This window comes from Stenella coeruleoalba (assembly GCF_951394435.1).
Source record: "Stenella coeruleoalba genome assembly, contig: scaffold_29, whole genome shotgun sequence".
Lineage (NCBI taxonomy): Eukaryota > Metazoa > Chordata > Mammalia > Artiodactyla > Delphinidae > Stenella > Stenella coeruleoalba.
In genome coordinates, this window is record NW_027645960.1 from 2440788 (window position 1) to 2468734 (window position 27947).

Genomic DNA, 27947 nt, shown 5'->3' on the forward strand with positions numbered 1-27947 from the left:
GAAATGAGCACAGATAAAGTTCCTTAAGCCAAATATGGAATAGACAAGAGCTACTCCTTGCTCAACGAAATGGACTCAACACCCCATATTAAACGCCTAAGAATGTACCTGACTAGTAAGTATCTTAAAACCTATGGATTGCTATGTCTCCGAAAGAGAATCAAGCATGTGTACAGGGGCATAAACGCAGCAGTGATAGGATTGGAGAGGTTCGGTGAGCAAATGAAGACCCTTTGAAGTCATATTGCATGGTACCCATTCCACGGGTTTCAACTACCCAGGTTTAAGGTATTCTTCCTTCAGCTAAAACATGCATGTGGAACCTAGAGTATGATCAACCATGTGATCGGGAGACGTGTTCAAATATGTCTCAGTTTTCCTCCCCTGGTACTCGGGTGCAACATTCCAGACGCTTTACTAACACTCTCCCCACTTGGAGAGTCAGTCCCTTTAACCTCCTGTTTGGCCCAGTTTGCAATTTCTGCGGAAGATGAACAGGAATAGCGAGAACCAATGAGAGGCTAGCTGGAGGTGTCTGGACGGGCAAATTTAACTCTCATTTCCCACCAGGAAGAGGAATTAACCAAAGGCTCAGCATGCCGGGCCGGAACCAGATTAGAGCCTGAAGCCATCCTGCGGTGTTGCGGCCAGGTCACAAGAAAGCGAGTTGAAGAAAGGAGCTCAGGGGCACTGTAATTCACAAACCTGCAGAGTTATAAATGACAGCTATCGTCCAAAAATAGACTGAAGTAAGGCTGCCAAGAGGACTTGAAAGCGGGGCAGAATTGCAGGAAACCGATTTCAGGAGGTAGACTGGAATTGCATTGAAAGCATAGGAAAAGAGGCAGAACGTCCACAATGATGCACTTGGCCAAAAAGGGCGTATGCATTTTTTCCTGAATATATTCAGGAAAAAACGCATACGCCCTTTTTGGCCAACCAAGCAAGCTTGCAAAGGAAATCTGCACTACAATGAAGTCTCACTTCCCCCCGGTCAAAAGGGCCATCTGAAAAAAGTGTAAAATCCAGAAAGGCAGGACAGGCCATGGAGAACTGGGAGCCTTGTTATGCTGATGGGCGGGATGTAAATTGCCAACAGACACTCGGGAGAAGTGTATGGTGTTTCCTGAAACATCTAAAAAACAAAGCAACAGAGCCTAGGGCACTTCCCCTTATGGTCCTATAGCTTAGGGAAATTAAAATCAAAAAGACACAGCCACCCCAAAGTTTGGGACGCCTCTGTTTACAAGAACCTCGTTTACAGTACAAGTTCAACATCGCAGAAAGTGAAAAATGGATAAAGAAGTTGTGGTATTTACTTACAAAGCAATATCACTCAGCAATGAAATCTATGTCATCAGGCCCTTAGCATCACAATGAGTGGATTCAGGTATGATGATTCTAACTGAAATAAGTCACACAGAAAAAGAAACATCATAAGATATCAGTAATACACGGAATGGAACCTTGGCTACACAGGAACTGAATTACAGAACAGAACAGGGTCTCAAATTTAGAAAACCAACTTATTCTTGCTTAAGGGTAAAGGTGAGTTGGGGTGCTGCATAAAACCAGAGATTGAAATGAGCACAGATAAAGTTCCTTAAGTCAAATATGGAATACACAAGAGCTACTCCTTGCTCAACGAAATGGACTCAACACCGCATATTAAACGCCTAAGAATGTACCTGACTAGTAAGTATCGTAAAACCTATGGATTGCTATGTCTCCAAAAGAGAATCAAGCATGTGTACAGGGGCATAAACGCAGCAGTGATAGGATTGGAGAGGTTCGGTGAGCAAATGAAGACCCTTTGAAGTCATATTGCATGGTACCCATTCCACGGGTTTCAACTACCCAGCTTTTAGGTATTTTTCCTTCAGCTAAAACATGCATGTGGAACCCAGAGTATGATCAACCATGTGATCGGGAGACGTGTTCAAATATGTCTCAGTTTTCCTCCCCTGGTACTCGGGTGCAACATTCCAGACGCTTTACTAACACTCTCCCCACTTGGAGAGTCAGTCCCTTTAACCTCCTGTTTGGCCCAGTTTGCAATTTCTGCGGAAGATGAACAGGAATAGCGAGAACCAATGAGAGGCTAGCTGGAGGTGTCTGGACGGGCAAATTTAACTCTCATTTCCCACCAGGAAGAGGAATTAACCAAAGGCTCAGCGTGCCGTGCTGGAACCAGATTAGGGCCTGAAGCCATCCTGCGGTGTTGCGGCCAGGTCACAAGAAAGCGAGTTGAAGAAAGGAGCTCAGGGGCACTGTAATTCACAAACCTGCAGAGTTATAAATGACAGCTATCGTCCAAAAATAGACTGAAGTAAGGCTGCCAAGAGGACTTGAAAGCGGGGCAGAATTGCAGGAAACCGATTTCAGGAGGTAGACTGGAATTGCATTGAAAGCATAGGAAAAGAGGCAGAACGTCCACAATGATGCACTTGGCCAAAAAGGGCGTATGCATTTTTTCCTGAATATATTCAGGAAAAAACGCATATGCCCTTTTTGGCCAACCAAGCAAGCTTGCAAAGGAAATCTGCACTACAATGAAGTCTCACTTCCCCCCGGTCAAAAGGGCCATCTGAAAAAAGTGTAAAATCCAGAAAGGCAGGACAGGCCATGGAGAACTGGGAGCCTTGTTATGCTGATGGGCGGGATGTAAATTGCCAACAACCACTCGGGAGAAGTGTATGGTGTTTCCTGAAACATCTAAAAAACAAAGCAAAAGAACCTAGGGCACTTCCACTTATGGTCGTATAGCTTAGGGAAATTAAAATCAAAAAGACACAGCCACCCCAAAGTTTGGGACGCCTCTGTTTACAAGAACCTCGTTTACAGTACAAGTTCAACATCGCAGAAAGTGAAAAATGGATAAAGAACTTGTGGTATTTACTTACAAAGCAATATCACTCAGCAATGAAATCTGTGTCATCAGGCGCTTAGCAGCACAATGAGTGGATTCAGGTACGATGATTCTAACTGAAATAAGTCACACAGAAAAAGAAACATCATAAGATATCACTAATACACGGAATGTAAACCTGGCTACACAGGAACTGAATTCCAAAACAGAACAGGGTCGCAAATTTAGAAAACCAACTTATGCTTGCTTAAGGGGAAAGGTGAGTTGGGGTGCTGCATAAAACCAGAGATTGAAATGAGCACAGATAAAGTTCCTTAAGCCAAATATGGAATAGACAAGAGCTACTCCTTGCTCAACGAAATGGACTCAACACCGCATATTAAACGCCTAAGAATGTACCTGACTAGTAAGTATCTTAAAACCTATGGATTGCTATGTCTCCAAAAGAGAATCAAGCGTGTGTACAGGGGCATAAACGCAGCAGTGATAGGATTGGAGAGGTTCGGTGAGCAAATGAAGACCCTTTGAAGTCATATTGCATGGTACCCATTCCACGGGTCTCAACTCTCCAGGTTTAAGGTATTCTTCCTTCAGCTAAAACATGCATGTGGAACCCAGAGTATGATCAACCGTGTGAACGGGAGACGTGTTCAAATATGTCTCAGTTTTCCTCCCCTGGTACTCGGGTGCAAGATTCCAGACGCTTTACTAACACTCTCCCCACTTGGAGAGTCAGCGCCTTTAACCTCCTGTTTGGCCCAGTTTGCAATTTCTGCGGAAGATGAACAGGAATAGCGAGAACCAATGAGAGACTAGCTGGAGGTGTCTGGACGGGCAAATTTAACTCTCATTTCCCACCAGGAAGAGGAAATAACCAAAGGCTCAGCATGCCGTGCCGGAACCAGATTAGGGCCTGAAGCCATCCTGCGGTGTTGCGGCCAGCTCACAAGAAAGCGAGTTGAAGAAAGGAGCTCAGGGACACTGTAATTCACAAACCTGCAGAGTTATAAATGACAACTATCGTCCAAAAATAGACTGAAGTAAGGCTGCCAAGAGGACTTGAAAGCAGGGCAGAATTGCAGGAAACAGATTTCAGGAGGTAGACTGGAATTGCATTGAAAGCATAGGAAAAGAGGCAGAACGTCCACAATGATGCACTTGGCCAAAAAGGGCGTATGCGTTTTTTCCTGAATATATTCAGGAAAAAACGCATACGCCCTTTTTGGCCAACCAAGCAAGCTTGCAAAGGAAATCTGCACTACAATGAAGTCTCACTTCCCCCCGGTCAAAAGGGCCATCTGAAAAAAGTGTAAAATCCAGAAAGGCAGGACAGGCCATGGAGAACTGGGAGCCTTGTTATGCTGATGGGCGGGATGTAAATTGCCAACAGACACTCGGGAGAAGTGTATGGTGTTTCCTGAAACATCTAAAAAACAAAGCAACAGAGCCTAGGGCACTTCCACTTATGGTCCTATAGCTTAGGGAAATTAAAATCAAAAAGACACAGCCACCCCAAAGTTTGGGACGCTTCTGTTTACAACAACCTCGTTTACCGTACAAGTTCAATATCACAGAAAGTGAAAAATGGATAAAGAACTTGTGGTACTTACGTACAATGCAGTATCACTCAGCAATGAAATCTACGTCATCAGGCCCGTAGCAGCATAATGAGTGGATTCAGGTACGATGATTCTAACTGAAATAAGTCACACAGAAAAAGAAACATCATAAGATATCACTAATACACGGAATGTAAACTTGGCTACACAGGAACTGAATTCCAAAACAGAACAGGGTCTCAAATTTAGAAAACCAACTTATGCTTGCTTAAGGGTAAAGGTGAGTTGGGGTGCTGCATAAAACCAGAGATTGAAATGAGCACAGATAAAGTTCCTTAAGTCAAATATGGAATAGACAAGAGCTACTCCTTGCTCAACGAAATGGACTCAACACCCCATATTAAACACCGAAGAATGTACCTGACTAGTAAGTATCTTAAAACCTATGGATTGCTATGTCTCCAAAAGAGAATCAAGCGTGTGTACAGGGGCATAAACGCAGCAGTGATAGGATTGGAGAGGTTCGGTGAGCAAATGAAGACCCTTTGAAGACATATTGCATGGTACCCATTCCACGGGTCTCAACTCTCCAGGTTTAAGGTATTCTTCCTTCAGCTAAAACATGCATGTGGAACCTAGAGTATGATCAACCATGCGATCGCGAGACGTGTTCAAATATGTCTCAGTTTTTGTACCCTGGTACTCGGGTGCAACATTCCAGACGCTTTAATAACACTCTCCCGACTTTGAGAGTTAGTCCCTTTAACCTCCTGTTTGGCCCAGTTTGCAATTTCTGCGGAAGATGAACAGGAATAGCGAGAACCAATGAGAGGCTAGCTGGAGGTGTCTGGACGGCAAATTTAACTCTCATTTCCCACCAGGAAGAGGAATTAACCAAAGGCTCAGCGTGCCGTGCCAGAACCAGATTAGGGCCTGAAGCCATCCTGCGGTGTTGTGGCCAGCTCAAAAGAAAGCGAGTTGAGGAAAGGAGCTCAGGGGCACTGTAATTCACAAACCTGCAGAGTTATAAATGACAGCTATCGTCCAAAAATAGACTGAAGTAAGGCTGCCAAGAGGACTTGAAAGCGGGGCAGAATTGCAGGAAACCGATTTCAGGAGGTAGACTGGAATTGCATTGAAAGCATAGGAAAAGAGGCAGAACGTCCACAATGATGCACTTGGCCAAAAAGGGCGTATGCGTTTTTTCCTGAATATATTCAGGAAAAAACGCATACGCCCTTTTTGGCCAACCAAGCAAGCTTGCAAAGGAAATCTGCACTACAATGAAGTCTCACTTCCCCCCGGTCAAAAGGGCCATCTGAAAAAAGTGTAAAATCCAGAAAGGCAGGACAGGCCATGGAGAACTGGGAGCCTTGTTATGCTGAAGGGCGGGATGTAAATTGCCAACAGACACTCGGGAGAAGTGTATGGTGTTTCCTGAAACATCTAAAAAACAAAGCAACAGGGCCTAGGGCACTTCCACTTATGGTCCTATAGCTTAGGGAAATTAAAATCAAAAAGACACAGCCACCCCAAAGTTTGGAACGGCTCTGTTTACAAGAACCTCGTTTACAGTACAAGTTCAACATCGCAGAAAGTGAAAAATGGATAAAGAAGTTGTGGTATTTACTTACAAAGCAATATCACTCAGCAATGAAATCTGTGTCATCAGGCCCTTAGCAGCACAATGAGTGGATTCAGGTATGATGATTCTAACTGAAATAAGTCACACAGAAAAAGAAACATCATAAGATATCAGTAATACACGGAATGTAAACTTGGCTACACAGGAACTGAATTACAGAACAGAACAGGGTCTCAAATTTAGAAAACCAACTTATTCTTGCTTAAGGGTAAAGGTGAGTTGGGGTGCTGCATAAAACCAGAGATTGAAATGAGCACAGATAAAGTTCCTTAAGCCAAATATGGAATAGACAAGAGCTACTCCTTGCTCAACGAAATGGACTCAACACCCCATATTAAACGCCTAAGAATGTACCTGACTAGTAAGTATCTTAAAACCTATGGATTGCTATGTCTCCGAAAGAGAATCAAGCATGTGTACAGGGGCATAAACGCAGCAGTGATAGGATTGGAGAGGTTCGGTGAGCAAATGAAGACCCTTTGAAGTCATATTGCATGGTACCCATTCCACGGGTTTCAACTACCCAGGTTTAAGGTATTCTTCCTTCAGCTAAAACATGCATGTGGAACCTAGAGTATGATCAACCATGTGATCGGGAGACGTGTTCAAATATGTCTCAGTTTTCCTCCCCTGGTACTCGGGTGCAACATTCCAGACGCTTTACTAACACTCTCCCCACTTGGAGAGTCAGTCCCTTTAACCTCCTGTTTGGCCCAGTTTGCAATTTCTGCGGAAGATGAACAGGAATAGCGAGAACCAATGAGAGGCTAGCTGGAGGTGTCTGGACGGGCAAATTTAACTCTCATTTCCCACCAGGAAGAGGAATTAACCAAAGGCTCAGCATGCCGGGCCGGAACCAGATTAGAGCCTGAAGCCATCCTGCGGTGTTGCGGCCAGGTCACAAGAAAGCGAGTTGAAGAAAGGAGCTCAGGGGCACTGTAATTCACAAACCTGCAGAGTTATAAATGACAGCTATCGTCCAAAAATAGACTGAAGTAAGGCTGCCAAGAGGACTTGAAAGCGGGGCAGAATTGCAGGAAACCGATTTCAGGAGGTAGACTGGAATTGCATTGAAAGCATAGGAAAAGAGGCAGAACGTCCACAATGATGCACTTGGCCAAAAAGGGCGTATGCATTTTTTCCTGAATATATTCAGGAAAAAACGCATACACCCTTTTTGGCCAACCAAGCAAGCTTGCAAAGGAAATCTGCACTACAATGAAGTCTCACTTCCCCCCGGTCAAAAGGGCCATCTGAAAAAAGTGTAAAATCCAGAAAGGCAGGACAGGCCATGGAGAACTGGGAGCCTTGTTATGCTGATGGGCGGGATGTAAATTGCCAACAGACACTCGGGAGAAGTGTATGGTGTTTCCTGAAACATCTAAAAAACAAAGCAACAGAGCCTAGGGCACTGCCACTTATGGTCCTATAGCTTAGGGAAATTAAAATCAAAAAGACACAGCCACCCCAAAGTTTGGGACGCCTCTGTTTACAAGAACCTCGTTTACAGTACAAGTTCAACATCGCAGAAAGTGAAAAATGGATAAAGAAGTTGTGGTATTTACTTACAAAGCAATATCACTCAGCAATGACATCTGTGTCATCAGGCGCTTAGCAGCACAATGAGTGGATTCAGGTACGATGATTCTAACTGAAATAAGTCACACAGAAAAAGAAACATCATAAGATATCACTAATACACGGAATGTAAACCTGGCTACACAGGAACTGAATTCCAAAACAGAACAGGGTCGCAAATTTAGAAAACCAACTTATGCTTGCTTAAGGGGAAAGGTGAGTTGGGGTGCTGCATAAAACCAGAGATTGAAATGAGCACAGATAAAGTTCCTTAAGCCAAATATGGAATAGACAAGAGCTACTCCTTGCTCAACGAAATGGACTCAACACCCCATATTAAACGCCTAAGAATGTACCTGACTAGTAAGTATCTTAAAACCTATGGATTGCTATCTCTCCAAAAGAGAATCAAGCGTGTGTACAGGGGCATAAACGCAGCAGTGATAGGATTGGAGAGGTTCGGTGAGCAAATGAAGACCCTTTGAAGTCATATTGCATGGTACCCATTCCACGGGTCTCAACTCTCCAGGTTTAAGGTATTCTTCCTTCAGCTAAAACATGCATGTGGAACCCAGAGTATGATCAACCGTGTGAACGGGAGACGTGTTCAAATATGTCTCAGTTTTCCTCCCCTGGTACTCGGGTGCAACATTCCAGACGCTTTACTAACACTCTCCCCACTTGGAGAGTCAGCGCCTTTAACCTCCTGTTTGGCCCAGTTTGCAATTTCTGCGGAAGATGAACAGGAATAGCGAGAACCAATGAGAGACTAGCTGGAGGTGTCTGGACGGGCAAATTTAACTCTCATTTCCCACCAGGAAGAGGAAATAACCAAAGGCTCAGCATGCCGTGCCGGAACCAGATTAGGGCCTGAAGCCATCCTGCGGTGTTGCGGCCAGCTCACAAGAAAGCGAGTTGAAGAAAGGAGCTCAGGGACACTGTAATTCACAAACCTGCAGAGTTATAAATGACAGCTATCGTCCAAAAATAGACTGAAGTAAGGCTGCCAAGAGGACTTGAAAGCAGGGCAGAATTGCAGGAAACCGATTTCAGGAGGTAGACTGGAATTGCATTGAAAGCATAGGAAATGAGGCAGAACGTCCACAATGATGCACTTGGCCAAAAAGGGCGTATGCGTTTTTTCCTGAATATATTCAGGAAAAAACGCATACGCCCTTTTTGGCCAACCAAGCAAGCTTGCAAAGGAAATCTGCACTACAATGAAGTCTCACTTCCCCCCGGTCAAAAGGGCCATCTGAAAAAAGTGTAAAATCCAGAAAGGCAGGACAGGCCATGGAGAACTGGGAGCCTTGTTATGCTGATGGGCGGGATGTAAATTGCCAACAGACACTCGGGAGAAGTGTATGGTGTTTCCTGAAACATCTAAAAAACAAAGCAACAGAGCCTAGGGCACTTCCACTTATGGTCCTATAGCTTAGGGAAATTAAAATCAAAAAGACACAGCCACCCCAAAGTTTGGGACGCTTCTGTTTACAACAACCTCGTTTACCGTACAAGTTCAATATCACAGAAAGTGAAAAATGGATAAAGAACTTGTGGTACTTACGTACAATGCAGTATCACTCAGCAATGAAATCTATGTCATCAGGCCCGTAGCAGCATAATGAGTGGATTCAGGTACGATGATTCTAACTGAAATAAGTCACACAGAAAAAGAAACATCATAAGATATCACTAATACACGGAATGTAAACTTGGCTACACAGGAACTGAATTCCAAAACAGAACAGGGTCTCAAATTTAGAAAACCAACTTATGCTTGCTTAAGGGGAAAGGTGAGTTGGGGTGCTGCATAAAACCAGAGATTGAAATGAGCACAGATAAAGTTCCTTAAGTCAAATATGGAATAGACAAGAGCTACTCCTTGCTCAACGAAATGGACTCAACACCCCATATTAAACACCGAAGAATGTACCTGACTAGTAAGTATCTTAAAACCTATGGATTGCTATGTCTCCAAAAGAGAATCAAGCGTGTGTACAGGGGCATAAACGCAGCAGTGATAGGATTGCAGAGGTTCGGTGAGCAAATGAAGACCCTTTGAAGACATATTGCATGGTACCCATTCCACGGGTCTCAACTCTCCAGGTTTAAGGTATTCTTCCTTCAGCTAAAACATGCATGTGGAACCCAGAGTATGATCAACCGTGTGAACGGGAGACGTGTTCAAATATGTCTCAGTTTTCCTCCCCTGGTACTCGGGTGCAACATTCCAGACGCTTTACTAACACTCTCCCCACTTGGAGAGTCAGCGCCTTTAACCTCCTGTTTGGCCCAGTTTGCAATTTCTGCGGAAGATGAACAGGAATAGCGAGAACCAATGAGAGACTAGCTGGAGGTGTCTGGACGGGCAAATTTAACTCTCATTTCCCACCAGGAAGAGGAATTAACCAAAGGCTCAGCGTGCCGTGCCGGAACCAGATTAGGGCCTGAAGCCATCCTGCGGTGTTGCGGCAAGCTCACAAGTAAGCGAGTTGAAGAAAGCAGCTCAGGGGCACTGTAATTCACAAGCCTGCAGAGTTATAAATGACAGCTATCGTCCAAAAATAGACTGAAGTAAGGCTGCCAAGAGGACTTGAAAGCGGGGCAGAATTGCAGGAAACCGATTTCAGGAGGTAGACTGGAATTGCATTGAAAGCATAGGAAAAGAGGCAGAACGTCCACAATGATGCACTTGGCCAAAAAGGGCGTATGCGTTTTTTCCTGAATATATTCAGGAAAAAACGCATACGCCCTGTTTGGCCAACCAAGCAAGCTTGCAAAGGAAATCTGCACTACAATGAAGTCTCACTTCCCCCCGGTCAAAAGGGCCATCTGAAAAAAGTGTAAAATCCAGAAAGGCAGGACAGGCCATGGAGAACTGGGAGCATTGTTATGCTGAAGGGCGGGATGTAAATTGCCAACAGACACTCGGGAGAAGTGTATGGTGTTTCCTGAAACATCTAAAAAACAAAGCAACCGGGCCTAGGGCAGTTCCACTTATGGTCCTATAGCTTAGGGAAATTAAAATCAAAAAGACACAGCCACCCCAAAGTTTGGAACGGCTCTGTTTACAAGAACCTCGTTTACAGTACAAGTTCAACATCGCAGAAAGTGAAAAATGGATAAAGAAGTTGTGGTATTTACTTACAAAGCAATATCACTCAGCAATGAAATCTGTGTCATCAGGCCCTTAGCAGCACAATGAGTGGATTCAGGTATGATGATTCTAACTGAAATAAGTCACACAGAAAAAGAAACATCATAAGATATCAGTAATACACGGAATGTAAACTTGGCTACACAGGAACTGAATTACAGAACAGAACAGGGTCTCAAATTTAGAAAACCAACTTATGCTTGCTTAAGGGTAAAGGTGAGTTGGGGTGCTGCATAAAACCAGAGATTGAAATGAGCACAGATAAAGTTCCTTAAGCCAAATATGGAATAGACAAGAGCTACTCCTTGCTCAACGAAATGGACTCAACACCCCATATTAAACGCCTAAGAATGTACCTGACTAGTAAGTATCGTAAAACCTATGGATTGCTATGTCTCCGAAAGAGAATCAAGCATGTGTACAGGGGCATAAACGCAGCAGTGATAGGATTGGAGAGGTTCGGTGAGCAAATGAAGACACTTTGAAGTCATATTGCATGGTACCCATTGCACGGGTCTCAACTCTCCAGGTTTAAGGTATTCTTCCTTCAGCTAAAACATGCATGTGGAACCCAAGTATGATCAACCATGTGAACGGGAGACGTGTTCAAATATGTCTCAGTTTTCCTCCCCTGGTACTCGGGTGCAACATTCCAGACGCTTTACTAACACTCTCCCCACTTGGAGAGTCAGCACCTTTAACCTCCTGTTGGCCCAGTTTGCAATTTCTGCGGAAGATGAACAGGAATAGCGAGAACCAATGAGAGGCTAGCTGGAGGTGTCTGGACGGGCCAATTGAACTCTCATTTCCCACCAGGAAGAGGAATTAACCAAAGGCTCAGTGTGCTGTGCCGAAACCAGATTAGGGCCTGAAGCCATCCTGTGGTGTTGTGGCCAGGTCACAAGAAAGCGAGTTGAAGAAAGGAGCTCAGGGGCACTGTAATTCACAAACCTGCAGAGTTATAAATGACAGCAATCGTCCAAAAATAGACTGAAGTAAGGCTGCCAAGAGGACTTGAAAGCGGGGCAGAATTGCAGGAAACCGATTTCAGGAGGTAGACTGGAATTGCATTGAAAGCATAGGAAAAGAGGCAGAACGTCCACAATGATGCACTTGGCCAAAAAGGGCGTATGCATTTTTTCCTGAATATATTCAGGAAAAAACGCATACGCCCTTTTTGGCCAACCAAGCAAGCTTGCAAAGGAAATCAGCACTACAATGAAGTCTCACTTCCCCCCGGTCAAAAGGGCCATCTGAAAAAAGTGTAAAATCCAGAAAGGCAGGACAGGCCATGGAGAACTGGGAGCCTTGTTATGCTGAAGGGCGGGATGTAAATTGCCAAAAACCACTCGGGAGAAGTGTATGGTGTTTCCTGAAACATCTAAAAAACAAAGCAACAGAGCCTAGGGCACTTCCACTTATGGTCCTATAGCTTAGGGAAATTAAAATCAAAAAGACACAGCCACCCCAAAGTTTGGAACGGCTCTGTTTACAAGAACCTCGTTTACAGTACAAGTTCAACATCGCAGAAAGTGAAAAATGGATAAAGAAGTTGTGGTATTCACTTACAAAGCAATATCACTCAGCAATGAAATCTATGTCATCAGGCCCTTAGCAGCACAATGAGTGGATTCAGGTATGATGATTCTAACTGAAATAAGTCACACAGAAAAAGAAACATCATAAGATATCAGTAATACACGGAATGGAAACTTGGCTACACAGGAACTGAATTACAGAACAGAACAGGGTCTCACATTTAGAAAAACAACTTATGCTTGCTTAAGGGTAAAGGTGAGTTGGGGTGCTGCATAAAACCAGAGATTGAAATGAGCACAGATAAAGTTCCTTAAGCCAAATATGGAATAGACAAGAGCTACTCCTTGCTCAACGAAATGGACTCAACACCGCATATTAAACGCCTAAGAATGTAACTGACTTGTAAGTATCTTAAAACCTATGGATTGCTATGTCTCCGAAAGAGAATCAAGCATGTGTACAGGGGCATAAACGCAGCAGTGATAGGATTGGAGAGGTTCGGTGAGCAAATGAAGACCCTTTGAAGTCATATTGCATGGTACCCATTCCACGGGTTTCAACTACCCAGGTTTAAGGTATTCTTCCTTCAGCTAAAACATGCATGTGGAACCTAGAGTATGATCAACCATGTGATCGGGAGACGTGTTCAAATATGTCTCAGTTTTCCTCCCCTGGTACTCGGGTGCAACATTCCAGACGCTTTACTAACACTCTCCCCACTTGGAGATTCAGTCCCTTTAACCTCCTGTTTGGTCCAGTTTGCAATTTCTGCGGAAGATGAACAGGAATAGCGAGAACCAATGAGAGACTAGCTGGAGGTGTCTGGACGGGCAAATTTAACTCTCATTTCCCACCAGGAAGAGGAATTAACCAAAGTCTCAGCGTGCTGTGCCGGAACCAGATTAGGGCCTGAAGCCATCCTGCGGTGTTGCGGCCAGGTCACAAGAAAGCGAGTTGAAGAAAGGAGCTCATGGGCACTGTAATTCACAAACCTGCAGAGTTATAAATGACAGCTATCATCGAAAAATAGACTGAAGTAAGGCTGCCAAGAGGACTTGAAAGCGGGGCAGAATTGCAGGAAACCTATTTCAGGAGGTAGACTGGAATTGCATTGAAAGCATAGGAAAAGAGGCAGAACGTCCACAATGATGCACTTGGCCAAAAAGGGCATATGCGTTTTATCCTGAATATATTCAGGAAAAAACGCATACGCCCTTTTTGGCCAACCAAGCAAGCTTGCAAAGGAAATCTGCACTACAATGAAGTCTCACTTCCCCCCGGTCAAAAGGGCCATCTGAAAAAAGTGTAAAATCCAGAAAGGCAGGACAGGCCATGGAGAACTGGGAGCCTTGTTATGCTGATGGGCAGGATGTAAATTGCCAACAGACACTCGGGAGAAGTGTATGGTGTTTCCTGAAACATCTAAAAAACAAAGCAACAGAGCCTAGGGCACTTCCACTTCTGGTCCTATAGCTTAGGGAAATTAAAATCAAAAAGACACAGCCACCCCAAAGTTTGGGACGCCTCTGTTTACAAGAACCTCGTTTACAGTACAAGTTCAACATCGCAGAAAGTGAAAAATGGATAAAGAAGTTGTGGTATTTACTTACAAAGCAATATCACTCAGCAATGAAATCTATGTCATCAGGCCCTTAGCAGCACAATGAGTGGATTCAGGTATGATGATTCTAACTGAAATAAGTCACACAGAAAAAGAAACATCATAAGATATCAGTAATACACGGAATGTAAACTTGGCTACACAGGAACTGAATTACAGAACAGAACAGGGTCTCAAATTTAGAAAACCAACTTATTCTTGCTTAAGGGTAAAGGTGAGTTGGGGTGCTGCATAAAACCAGAGATTGAAATGAGCACAGATAAAGTTCCTTAAGCCAAATATGGAATAGACAAGAGCTACTCCTTGCTCAATGAAATGGACTCAACACCCCATATTAAACGCCTAAGAATGTACCTGACTAGTAAGTATCGTAAAACCTATGGATTGCTATGTCTCCAAAAGAGAATCAAGCATGTGTACAGGGGCATAAACGCAGCAGTGATAGGATTGGAGAGGTTCGGTGAGCAAATGAAGACCCTTTGAAGTCATATTGCATGGTACCCATTACACGGGTCTCAACTCTCCAGGTTTAAGGTATTCTTCCTTCAGCTAAAACATGCATGTGGAACCCAAGTATGATCAACCATGTGAACGGGAGACGTGTTCAAATATGTCTCAGTTTTCCTCCCCTGGTACTCGGGTGCAACATTCCAGACGCTTTACTAACACTCTCCCCACTTGGAGAGTCAGCACCTTTAACCTCCTGTTTGGCCCAGTTTGCAATTTCTGCGGAAGATGAACAGGAATAGCGAGAACCAATGAGAGGCTAGCTGGAGGTGTCTGGACGGGCCAATTGAACTCTCATTTCCCACCAGGAAGAGGAATTAACCAAAGGCTCAGTGTGCCGTTCCGAAACCAGATTAGGGCCTGAAGCCATCCTGCGGTGTTGCGGCCAGCTCAAAAGAAAGCGAGTTGAAGAAAGGAGCTCAGGGGCACTGTAATTCACAAACCTGCAGAGTTATAAATGACAGCAATCGTCCAAAAATAGACTGAAGTAAGCCTGCCAAGAGGACTTGAAAGCGGGGCAGAATTGCAGGAAACCGATTTCAGGAGGTAGACTGGAATTGCATTGAAAGCATAGGAAAAGAGGCAGAACGTCCACAATGATGCACTTGGCCAAAAAGGGCGTATGCGTTTTTTCCTGAATATATTCAGGAAAAAACGCATACGCCCTTTTTGGCCAACCAAGCATGCTTGCAAAGGAAATCTGCACTACAATGAAGTCTCACTTCCCCCCGGTCAAAAGGGCCATCTGAAAAAAGTGTAAAATCCAGAAAGGCAGGACAGGCCATGGAGAACTGGGAGCCTTGTTATGCTGAAGGGCGGGATGTAAATTGCCAAAAACCACTCGGGAGAAGTGTATGGTGTTTCCTGAAACATCTAAAAAACAAAGCAACAGAACCTAGGGCACTTCCACTTATGGTCCTATAGCTTAGGGAATTTAAAATCAAAAAGACACAGCCACCCCAAAGTTTGGAACGGCTCTGTTTACAAGAACCTCGTTTACAGTACAAGTTCAACATCGCAGAAAGTGAAAAATGGATAAAAAAGTTGTGGTATTTACTTACAAAGCAATATCACTCAGCAATGAAATCTGTGTCATCAGGCCCTTAGCAGCACAATGAGTGGATTCAGGTATGATGATTCTAACTGAAATAAGTCACACAGAAAAAGAAACATCATAAGATATCAGTAGGGCGGAGGTCGGGGCTGTGTAGTGGGAGGCGGTCTGGCGAGTGGCGCCGGCAGAGCTGCAGGTGCGGCCCAGCGGCCGATTCCGCGGGCCCGCCGAGCCAGGAGGTACTGAGCCGCCGCCGCCGCCGCCGCCGCCCTCGGCCCGGCCTGCAGCGGGGTATGGGGGCGGTGCGGCCCCTCGGCCCCCTCCCCCTCTCTCCCTCCTCTCCACCCCTCCCCTTCCCGTGGTCCCGGGCTCCCGGACCCTCCCCCAGGGCCGCATTCTCCTCTCCCCGTCTTCCTGTCCTCTTCCGCTGTCCTCTCGTTCCCCACCCCCAAGCATAAACACCCTTCCGTGTCCCAGGCGTCTCCCGTCGCCCCTCCCCCCTCCCCGTGGGTCCGCCCTCCAGCGTTCCGGGGGTTCCCGAGGTCTCTCCAGCGGCAGCTTTCTATAAGCGCGGTCCCGAAGATGGGAGGCGCGGTGAGTGCTGGTGAAGACAACGACGAGCTGATAGACCATCTGAAGGCGGCGCAGTACATCCGCTCCGAGCTGGTGGAGCAGGCCTTCCGAGCTGTTGACCGCGCCGACTATTACCTCGAGGAGTTTAAGGAGAACGCGTACAAGGACCTGGCGTGGAAGCACGGGAACATCCACCTCTCTGCTCCGTGCATCTATTCGGAGGTGATGGAGGCCCTGGACCTGCAGCCTGGCCTTTCCTTCCTGAACCTGGGCAGCGGCACCGGCTACCTCAGCTCCATGGTGGGGCTCATCCTCGGTCCTTTTGGTGTGAACCACGGGGTGGAACTCCATTCAGATGTGACAGAGTATGCGAAGCAGAAGCTGGACTTTTTCATCAGGACGAGTGACAGCTTCGACAAGTTTGACTTCTGCGAGCCCTCCTTCGTCACCAGCAATTGCCTGGAGATCTCTCCAGGCTGCTCTCAGTATGACCGGGTGTACTGCGGGGCAGGCGTGCAGAAGCAGCACGAGGGGTACATGAAGAGCCTCCTCAAAGTCGGGGGCGTCCTGGTCATGCCGCTGGAAGAGAAGTTGACTAAGATAACTCGGACGGGTCCTTCCGCCTGGGAAACCAAAAAGATTCTGGCTGTGTCTTTTGCTCCACTCGTCCAGCCCTGCCAGTCGGAGTCAGGAGAATCACGACTTGTCCACACCCCTGGCGGTTCGCAGCCTCCAGGACCTGGCGCGCATTGCCATCCGGGGCACCATTAAGAAGGTCATCCACCAGGAAGCTGTGAACAAAAACGGGAACGGACTGAAGAACACTCCCAGGTTTAAACGGAGGAGAGTTCGCCGCCGCCGAATGGAAACGATTGTCTTTTTGGACAAAGAGGTGTTTGCCAGTCGGCTCTCCAACCCCTCTGATGACACCAGCTGCGGAGACCTGGAAGACGAGCGGCAAGAAGAAGAGGTGACAACCCCGCCGGACACCAAGCCCGAGCCCCCGGTGAACTTCCTGCGTGAGAAGGTCCTGAGCCTCCCTCTGCCAGATCCCCTGAAGTACTACCTGCTTTATTACAGAGAAAAGTAAGTCTGTGGTCCAGGGGAGGAGGCCAAGCCTTCCTGGAGGGCTGCCCGCAGCAGGTGCACTGGAGGAGGAAGGGGCTCCCGCTCTGCATCTCGTCTTCTCGTCTGTCCTTGACTGTCCTGTAGAGTTTTCATCCAGTCATCTGATTTCTGTAAACATAGTCTGACAAACATAAGGTGCAAGGGGGAATGTCTCAAAAGGGCGAGAGTCTCCTGGAGGAGGGGTTGACTTCACACTCTCAGGAAATGCTGAGGTCTACACGTGGAGGTGGCCTGGAGACCGTTTCTTACACAAGGTACACGTGTCTGCATCAGAAAGGAAAACTGAAGTTGAAATTAATCTGTGTTTCTTATAAAAGGTGAGACAAAAAGCACAAGTTGCTAAGTGTATGAAATCTTTTCTGAGTGGGACACGCCTATGTGCAAGTTTGAATTTTACGGAATCAACCTCTTAATTACTGGCACCGAGTAATTAAAGATTTATTAAAAGATTAATTTAAAAGATTTAACTAAATGTTTTAGTTATTTGGAACGTGGATACTTGATTGAAAAGCCCTCTCTTATTTTAAGTAAATTAATTACATCTTACGTGAGTTGTCAATTGTAATTTTAAAAAACAAAAATTGTGATGGGGAGAGGAATGAACGTATCAGATTGCCAGGTGTCTTTGTGGAATTGCAAAAGAATTCCAAGGCATTTTTTTCTGACACCTTTTGTTACCTTTAAAGTAACCAACATTGAGTAATCCCGTCAAAGAAAGTCCTGAAGAATGAAACAAGTGTTGTGTGTAAGTAATGAGCTGCATTACTTTTGCCCCAGAGACAGAGAGTACTGTTGACTCAACTTTAAATACAGTCAACGGTGTCTAAGGCTCAGTCCTCAGAGCAGGTGGGAAGTACTGGCTGCAGGAAATGGATTGGGGACGGTGTAGATGGCCTGTGGGTTGGTGTTTTGTTTTTTTTTTCAGTTGGCTATTGTTCTGTAATCACATAACAGTACTGATTCATAGATTTTATCTTTTATAATTCTGGAGAAAAATATTTGTTAGTTTTGTAATTTTTCCTAAGAACAAACGCGTGTTTGGTACATTGCATTAGAACAGTTTCACTCAAGTTTGACTTGTGGAATCCATCTTCTCCAGCGCTGTGTGTTGAGAGCTTCCTGTCTTATTAAGTCGTGGGTCTAGAAGAAGAGGCCGTCCTTTTAGTTAGGTGGCAGGATGTTTACAAGTGACACTGCTTCTTCCAAAACATTGGTTCTTTTCAGACTTTTCAGTTTTAACCAAAGTTAAACCCCAAATCAGAGTCATCCAGATTTTATGATTCATTTGATCTCTCAGCCTCTCAGGAGTTGCTGGATTTCAGTGTCTTTGTGGTTTTACCAGCTTCGCGGAGTTCTGATTATTTTGTTTTGCCATTTATGCTTTTTTAAAGTAACTGAGTCATTTTATCACAGAACACTGCATGCACACATAGCTGGGAAAGCGGGTGTATTGCCCTAAATGGGTACCGTTAAGCTGTTGTAAAGAAGGGTTTCTTCATAGTCGTGTTTACCTGCCTTTAACTGAACGTCAAGCCTCATTGTCTCAGAGAGAAAAGCATGAGTCACGTTTACTTGCTAAGACTTCGGTTTGCAGATCTTGTTGACGTCATTCTAATTGATTTGTAGAGACCTCTGCAACACGTGGACGTTTTTGGACATGATATCTGAAATATTTTATATTAGGTGGCTTGACTAAATGTTTTTCTGTAATTGTATATGGATTTCCTTTTTTTTCAACCACATTTGCCTTTATGCTAGATCGTAGAAAGTCTTTGCGAGGCATAAGACATGTTTTCCCCTATGTATGTTAAACCTTTCCTAACATTTTGTATTTACATGTTGGTTTGTGACTTTTAAACCAGAATTTGGTTACAAGATATATATATATAGATATTGAATATAATATATGTGAAATAATTTGGTATTGATCTATCTAATAAATATAAAGGAGAATCATCAGTGAGTTTCCCTGTGTGTCAGCACCTTTCTCCGGAGTCAGTATGAGACACTACTTTCTGTTTTCAGACAGATGACTTATATATATAGTCTGTGTTGTCTGCAAGCTCTGTATTGTAAACCACATTCTAGACAATGGCTGACTTTTGTGTTTCGATTAGTCTGTATTTTTATATGTGACTTTCGTCTTGCAAGTAGTGCAGCCATAGACATGTGCAAAACAAGCAACAAATGTATAATATTAAGCACATAAGAAAGAAGCCAGCTGCGTATTTAAAAGTATTTTTGCCCATCTGGAACTTTCAGGGGATTAAGGCGAGAAATATGAAACAAAGGTTTTGATGAACTGATACACAAGCGATACCAATAAAGGTAGTTACGGCAAAAAAAAAAAAAAAGATATCAGTAATACACGGAATGTAAACTTGGCTACACAGGAACTGAATTACAGAACAGAACAGGGTCTCAAATTTAGAAAACCAACTTATGCTTGCTTAAGGGTAAAGGTGAGTTGGGGTGCTGCATAAAACCAGATTGAAATGAGCACAGATAAAGTTCCTTAAGCCAAATATGGAATAGACAAGAGCTACTCCTTGCTCAACGAAATGGACTCAACACCGCATATTAAACGCCTAAGAATGTACCTGACTAGTAAGTATCTTAAAACCTATGGATTGCTATGTCTCCGAAAGAGAATCAAGCATGTGTACAGGGGCATAAACGCAGCAGTGATAGGATTGGAGAGGTTCGGTGAGCAAATGAAGACCCTTTGAAGTCATATTGCATGGTACCCATTCCACGGGTTTCAACTACCCAGGTTTAAGGTATTCTTCCTTCAGCTAAAACATGCATGTGGAACCTAGAGTATGATCAACCATGTGATCGGGAGACGTGTTCAAATATGTCTCAGTTTTCGTACCCTGGTACTCGGGTGCAACATTCCAGACGCTTTACTAACACTCTCCCGACTTAGAGAGTCAGTCCCTTTAACCTCCTGTTTGGCCCAGTTTGCAATTTCTGCGGAAGATGAACAGGAATAGCGAGAACCAATGAGAGACTAGCTGGAGGTGTCTGGACGGGCAAATTTAACTCTCATTTCCCACCAGGAAGAGGAATTAACCAAAGGCTCAGCGTGCCGTGCCGGAACCAGATTAGGGCCTGAAGCCATCCTGCGGTGTTTCGGCCAGCTCACAAGAAAGCGAGTTGAAGAAAGGAGCTCAGGGGCACTGTAATTCACAAACCTGCAGAGTTATAAATGACAGCTATCGTCCAAAAATAGACTGAAGTAAGGCTGCCAAGAGGACTTGAAAGCGGGGCAGAATTGCAGGAAACCGATTTCAGGAGGTAGACTGGAATTGCATTGAAAGCATAGGAAAAGAGGCAGAACGTCCACAATGATGCACTTGGCCAAAAAGGGCGTATGCGTTTTTTCCTGAATATATTCAGGAAAAAACGCATACGCCCTTTTTGGCCAACCAAGCAAGCTTGCAAAGGAAATCTGCACTACAATGAAGTCTCACTTCCCCCCGGTCAAAAGGGCCATCTGAAAAAAGTGTAAAATCCAGAAAGGCAGGACAGGCCATGGAGAACTGGGAGCCTTGTTATGCTGATGGGTGGGATGTAAATTACCAACAGACACTCAGGAGAAGTGTATGGTGTTTCCTGAAACATCTAAAAACAAAGCAACAGAGCCTAGGGCACTGCCACTTATGGTCCTATAGCTTAGGGAAATTAAAATCAAAAAGACACAGCCACCACAAAGTTTGGGACGCCTCTGTTTACAAGAACCTCGTTTACAGTACAAGTTCAACATCGCAGAAAGTGAAAAATGGATAAAGAAGTTGTGGTATTTACTTACAAAGCAATATCACTCAGCAATGAAATCTATGTCATCAGGCCCTTAGCAGCACAATGAGTGGATTCAGGTATGATGATTCTAACTGAAATAAGTCACACAGAAAAAGAAACATCATAAGATATCAGTAATACACGGAATGGAAACTTGGCTACACAGGAACTGAATTACAGAACAGAACAGGGTCTCAAATTTAGAAAACCAACTTATGCTTGCTTAAGGGTAAAGGTGAGTTGGGGTGCTGCATAAAACCAGAGATTGAAATGAGCACAGATAAAGTTCCTTAAGCCAAATATAGAATAGACAAGAGCTACTCCTTGCTCAACGAAATGGACTCAACACCGCATATTAAACGCCTAAGAATGTACCTGACTAGTAAGTATCTTAAAACCTATGGATTGCTATGTCTCCGAAAGACAATCAAGCGTGTGTACAGGGGCATAAACGCAGCAGTGATAGGATTGGAGAGGTTCGGTGAGCAAATGAAGACCCTTTGAAGTCATATTGCATGGTACCCATTACACGGGTCTCAACTCTCCAGGTTTAAGGTACTCTTCCTTCAGCTAAAACATGCATGTGGAACCCAAGTATGATCAACCATGTGAACGGGAGACGTGTTCAAATATGTCTCAGTTTTCCTCCCCTGGTACTCGAGTGCAACATTCCAGACGCTTTACTAACACTCTCCCCACTTGGAGAGTCAGTCCCTTTAACCTCCTGTTTGGCCCACTTTGCAATTTCTGTGGAAGATGAACAGGCATAGCGAGAACCAATGAGAGGCTAGCTGGAGGTGTCTGGACGGGCAAATTTAACTCTCATTTCCCACCAGGAAGAGGAAATAACCAAAGGCTCAGCGTGCCGGGCTGGAACCAGATTAGGGCCTGAAGCCATCCTGCGGTGTTGCGGCCAGCTCAAAAGAAAGCGAGGTGAAGAAAGGAACTCAGGGGCACTGTAATTCACAAACATGCAGAGTTATAAATGACAGCTATCGTCCAAAAATAGACTGAAGTAAGGCTGCCAAGAGGACTTGAAAGCGGGGCAGAATTGCAGGAAACCGATTTCAGGAGGTAGACTGGAATTGCATTGAAAGCATAGGAAAAGAGGCAGAACGTCCACAATGATGCACTTGGCCAAACAGGGCGTATGCGTTTTTTCCTGAATATATTCAGGAAAAAACGCATACGCCCTTTTTGGCCAACCAAGCAAGCTTGCAAAGGAAATCTGCACTACAATGAAGTCTCACTTCCCCCCGGTCAAAAGGGCCATCTGAAAAAAGTGTAAAATCCAGAAAGGCAGGACAGGCCATGGAGAACTGGGAGCCTTGTTATGCTGAAGGGCGGGATGTAAATTGCCAACAACCACTCGGGAGAAGTGTATGGTGTTTCCTGAAACATCTAAAAAACAAAGCAACAGAGCCTAGGGCACTTCCACTTATGGTCCTATAGCTTAGGGAATTTAAAATCAAAAAGACACAGCCACCCCAAAGTTTGGAACGGCTCTGTTTACAAGAACCTCCTTTACAGTACAAGTTCAACATCGCAGAAAGTGAAAAATGGATAAAAAAGTTGTGGTATTTACTTACAAAGCAATATCACTCAGCAATGATCTCTGTGTCATCAGGCCCTTAGTAGCACAATGAGTGGATTCAGGTATGATGATTCTAACTGAAATAAGTCACACAGAAAAAGAAACATCATAAGATATCAGTAATACACGGAATGGAAACTTGGCTACACAGGAACTGAATTACAGAACAGAACAGGGTCTCAAATTTAGAAAACCAACTTATGCTTGCTTAAGGGTAAAGGTGAGTTGGGGTGCTGCATAAAACCAGAGATTGAAATGAGCACAGATAAAGTTCCTTAAGCCAAATATGGAATAGACAAGAGCTACTCCTTGCTCAAAGAAATGGACTCAACACCGCATATTAAACGCCTAAGAATGTACCTGACTAGTAAGTATCTTAAAACCTAGGGATTGCTATGTCTCCGAAAGAGAATCAAGCATGTGTACAGGGGCATAAACGCAGCAGTGATAGAATTGGAGATGTTCGGTGAGCAAATGAAGACCCTTTGAAGTCATATTGCATGGTACCCATTCCACGGGTTTCAACTACCCAGGTTTAAGGTATTCTTCCTTCAGCTAAAACCTGCATGTGGACCCTAGAGTATGATCAACCAAGTGATCGGGAGACGTGTTCAAATATGTCTCAGTTATCCTCCCCTGGTATTCGGGTGCAACATTCCAGACGCTTAACTAACACTCTCCCGACTTGGAGAGTCAGTCCCTTTAACCTCCTGTTTGGCCCAGTTTGCAATTTCTGCGGAAGATGAACAGGAATAGCGAGAACGAATGAGAGGCTAGCTGCAGGTGTCTGGACGGGCAAATTTAACTCTCATTTCCCACCAGGAAGAGGAATTAACCAAAGGCTCAGCGTGCCGTGCCGGAACCAGATTAGGGCCTGAAGCCATCCTGCGGTGTTTCGGCCAGCTCACAAGAAAGCGAGTTGAAGAAAGGAGCTCAGGGGCACTGTAATTCACAAACCTGCAGAGTTATAAATGACAGCTATCGTCCAAAAATAGACTGAAGTAAGGCTGCCAAGAGGACTTGAAAGCGGGGCAGAATTGCAGGAAACCGATTTCAGGAGGTAGACTGGAATTGCATTGAAAGCATAGGAAAAGAGGCAGAACGTCCACAATGATGCACTTGGCCAAAAAGGGCGTATGCGTTTTTTCCTGAATATATTCAGGAAAAAACGCATACGCCCTTTTTGGCCAACCAAGCAAGCTTGCAAAGGAAATCTGCACTACAATGAAGTCTCACTTCCCCCCGGTCAAAAGGGCCATCTGAAAAAAGTGTAAAATCCAGAAAGGCAGGACAGGCCATGGAGAACTGGGAGCCTTGTTATGCTGATGGGTGGGATGTAAATTACCAACAGACACTCAGGAGAAGTGTATGGTGTTTCCTGAAACATCTAAAAACAAAGCAACAGAGCCTAGGGCACTGCCACTTATGGTCCTATAGCTTAGGGAAATTAAAATCAAAAAGACACAGCCACCCCAAAGTTTGGGACGCCTCTGTTTACAAGAACCTCGTTTACAGTACAAGTTCAACATCGCAGAAAGTGAAAAATGGATAAAGAAGTTGTGGTATTTACTTACAAAGCAATATCACTCAGCAATGAAATCTATGTCATCAGGCCCTTAGCAGCACAATGAGTGGATTCAGGTATGATGATTCTAACTGAAATAAGTCACACAGAAAAAGAAACATCATAAGATATCAGTAATACACGGAATGGAAACTTGGCTACACAGGAACTGAATTACAGAACAGAACAGGGTCTCAAATTTAGAAAACCAACTTATGCTTGCTTAAGGGTAAAGGTGAGTTGGGGTGCTGCATAAAACCAGAGATTGAAATGAGCACAGATAAAGTTCCTTAAGCCAAATATAGAATAGACAAGAGCTACTCCTTGCTCAACGAAATGGACTCAACACCGCATATTAAACGCCTAAGAATGTACCTGACTAGTAAGTATCTTAAAACCTATGGATTGCTATGTCTCCGAAAGACAATCAAGCGTGTGTACAGGGGCATAAACGCAGCAGTGATAGGATTGGAGAGGTTCGGTGAGCAAATGAAGACCCTTTGAAGTCATATTGCATGGTACCCATTACACGGGTCTCAACTCTCCAGGTTTAAGGTACTCTTCCTTCAGCTAAAACATGCATGTGGAACCCAAGTATGATCAACCATGTGAACGGGAGACGTGTTCAAATATGTCTCAGTTTTCCTCCCCTGGTACTCGAGTGCAACATTCCAGACGCTTTACTAACACTCTCCCCACTTGGAGAGTCAGTCCCTTTAACCTCCTGTTTGGCCCACTTTGCAATTTCTGTGGAAGATGAACAGGCATAGCGAGAACCAATGAGAGGCTAGCTGGAGGTGTCTGGACGGGCAAATTTAACTCTCATTTCCCACCAGGAAGAGGAAATAACCAAAGGCTCAGCGTGCCGGGCTGGAACCAGATTAGGGCCTGAAGCCATCCTGCGGTGTTGCGGCCAGCTCAAAAGAAAGCGAGGTGAAGAAAGGAACTCAGGGGCACTGTAATTCACAAACATGCAGAGTTATAAATGACAGCTATCGTCCAAAAATAGACTGAAGTAAGGCTGCCAAGAGGACTTGAAAGCGGGGCAGAATTGCAGGAAACCGATTTCAGGAGGTAGACTGGAATTGCATTGAAAGCATAGGAAAAGAGGCAGAACGTCCACAATGATGCACTTGGCCAAACAGGGCGTATGCGTTTTTTCCTGAATATATTCAGGAAAAAACGCATACGCCCTTTTTGGCCAACCAAGCAAGCTTGCAAAGGAAATCTGCACTACAATGAAGTCTCACTTCCCCCCGGTCAAAAGGGCCATCTGAAAAAAGTGTAAAATCCAGAAAGGCAGGACAGGCCATGGAGAACTGGGAGCCTTGTTATGCTGAAGGGCGGGATGTAAATTGCCAACAACCACTCGGGAGAAGTGTATGGTGTTTCCTGAAACATCTAAAAAACAAAGCAACAGAGCCTAGGGCACTTCCACTTATGGTCCTATAGCTTAGGGAATTTAAAATCAAAAAGACACAGCCACCCCAAAGTTTGGAACGGCTCTGTTTACAAGAACCTCCTTTACAGTACAAGTTCAACATCGCAGAAAGTGAAAAATGGATAAAAAAGTTGTGGTATTTACTTACAAAGCAATATCACTCAGCAATGATCTCTGTGTCATCAGGCCCTTAGTAGCACAATGAGTGGATTCAGGTATGATGATTCTAACTGAAATAAGTCACACAGAAAAAGAAACATCATAAGATATCAGTAATACACGGAATGGAAACTTGGCTACACAGGAACTGAATTACAGAACAGAACAGGGTCTCAAATTTAGAAAACCAACTTATGCTTGCTTAAGGGTAAAGGTGAGTTGGGGTGCTGCATAAAACCAGAGATTGAAATGAGCACAGATAAAGTTCCTTAAGCCAAATATGGAATAGACAAGAGCTACTCCTTGCTCAAAGAAATGGACTCAACACCGCATATTAAACGCCTAAGAATGTACCTGACTAGTAAGTATCTTAAAACCTAGGGATTGCTATGTCTCCGAAAGAGAATCAAGCATGTGTACAGGGGCATAAACGCAGCAGTGATAGAATTGGAGATGTTCGGTGAGCAAATGAAGACCCTTTGAAGTCATATTGCATGGTACCCATTCCACGGGTTTCAACTACCCAGGTTTAAGGTATTCTTCCTTCAGCTAAAACCTGCATGTGGACCCTAGAGTATGATCAACCAAGTGATCGGGAGACGTGTTCAAATATGTCTCAGTTATCCTCCCCTGGTATTCGGGTGCAACATTCCAGACGCTTAACTAACACTCTCCCGACTTGGAGAGTCAGTCCCTTTAACCTCCTGTTTGGCCCAGTTTGCAATTTCTGCGGAAGATGAACAGGAATAGCGAGAACGAATGAGAGGCTAGCTGCAGGTGTCTGGACGGGCAAATTTAACTCTCATTTCCCACCAGGAAGAGGAATTAACCAAAGGCTCAGCGTGCCGTGCCGGAACCAGATTAGGGCCTGAAGCCATCCTGCGGTGTTTCGGCCAGCTCACAAGAAAGCGAGTTGAAGAAAGGAGCTCAGGGGCACTGTAATTCACAAACCTGCAGAGTTATAAATGACAGCTATCGTCCAAAAATAGACTGAAGTAAGGCTGCCAAGAGGACTTGAAAGCGGGGCAGAATTGCAGGAAACCGATTTCAGGAGGTAGACTGGAATTGCATTGAAAGCATAGGAAAAGAGGCAGAACGTCCACAATGATGCACTTGGCCAAAAAGGGCGTATGCGTTTTTTCCTGAATATATTCAGGAAAAAACGCATACGCCCTTTTTGGCCAACCAAGCAAGCTTGCAAAGGAAATCTGCACTACAATGAAGTCTCACTTCCCCCCGGTCAAAAGGGCCATCTGAAAAAAGTGTAAAATCCAGAAAGGCAGGACAGGCCATGGAGAACTGGGAGCCTTGTTATGCTGATGGGTGGGATGTAAATTACCAACAGACACTCAGGAGAAGTGTATGGTGTTTCCTGAAACATCTAAAAACAAAGCAACAGAGCCTAGGGCACTGCCACTTATGGTCCTATAGCTTAGGGAAATTAAAATCAAAAAGACACAGCCACCCCAAAGTTTGGGACGCCTCTGTTTACAAGAACCTCGTTTACAGTACAAGTTCAACATCGCAGAAAGTGAAAAATGGATAAAGAAGTTGTGGTATTTACTTACAAAGCAATATCACTCAGCAATGAAATCTATGTCATCAGGCCCTTAGCAGCACAATGAGTGGATTCAGGTATGATGATTCTAACTGAAATAAGTCACACAGAAAAAGAAACATCATAAGATATCAGTAATACACGGAATGGAAACTTGGCTACACAGGAACTGAATTACAGAACAGAACAGGGTCTCAAATTTAGAAAACCAACTTATGCTTGCTTAAGGGTAAAGGTGAGTTGGGGTGCTGCATAAAACCAGAGATTGAAATGAGCACAGATAAAGTTCCTTAAGCCAAATATAGAATAGACAAGAGCTACTCCTTGCTCAACGAAATGGACTCAACACCGCATATTAAACGCCTAAGAATGTACCTGACTAGTAAGTATCTTAAAACCTATGGATTGCTATGTCTCCGAAAGACAATCAAGCGTGTGTACAGGGGCATAAACGCAGCAGTGATAGGATTGGAGAGGTTCGGTGAGCAAATGAAGACCCTTTGAAGTCATATTGCATGGTACCCATTACACGGGTCTCAACTCTCCAGGTTTAAGGTACTCTTCCTTCAGCTAAAACATGCATGTGGAACCCAA

General features: G+C 44.5%; 1 long non-coding RNA gene and 1 pseudogene across 17 annotated transcripts in view; one reads left to right on the forward strand and one right to left on the reverse strand.

Annotated features, from left to right (window-relative positions):
* Window positions 1–27947, reverse strand: part of LOC307181435 — a 2786049-nt gene that overhangs the window by 1841950 nt on the left and 916152 nt on the right. The gene's annotated exons all lie outside the window — the stretch shown is intronic.
* On the forward strand, window positions 15732–17372 carry LOC307181433 (protein-L-isoaspartate O-methyltransferase domain-containing protein 2-like; annotated as a pseudogene). Its single transcript has one exon. The product of its transcript is annotated as a protein-L-isoaspartate O-methyltransferase domain-containing protein 2-like (transcript).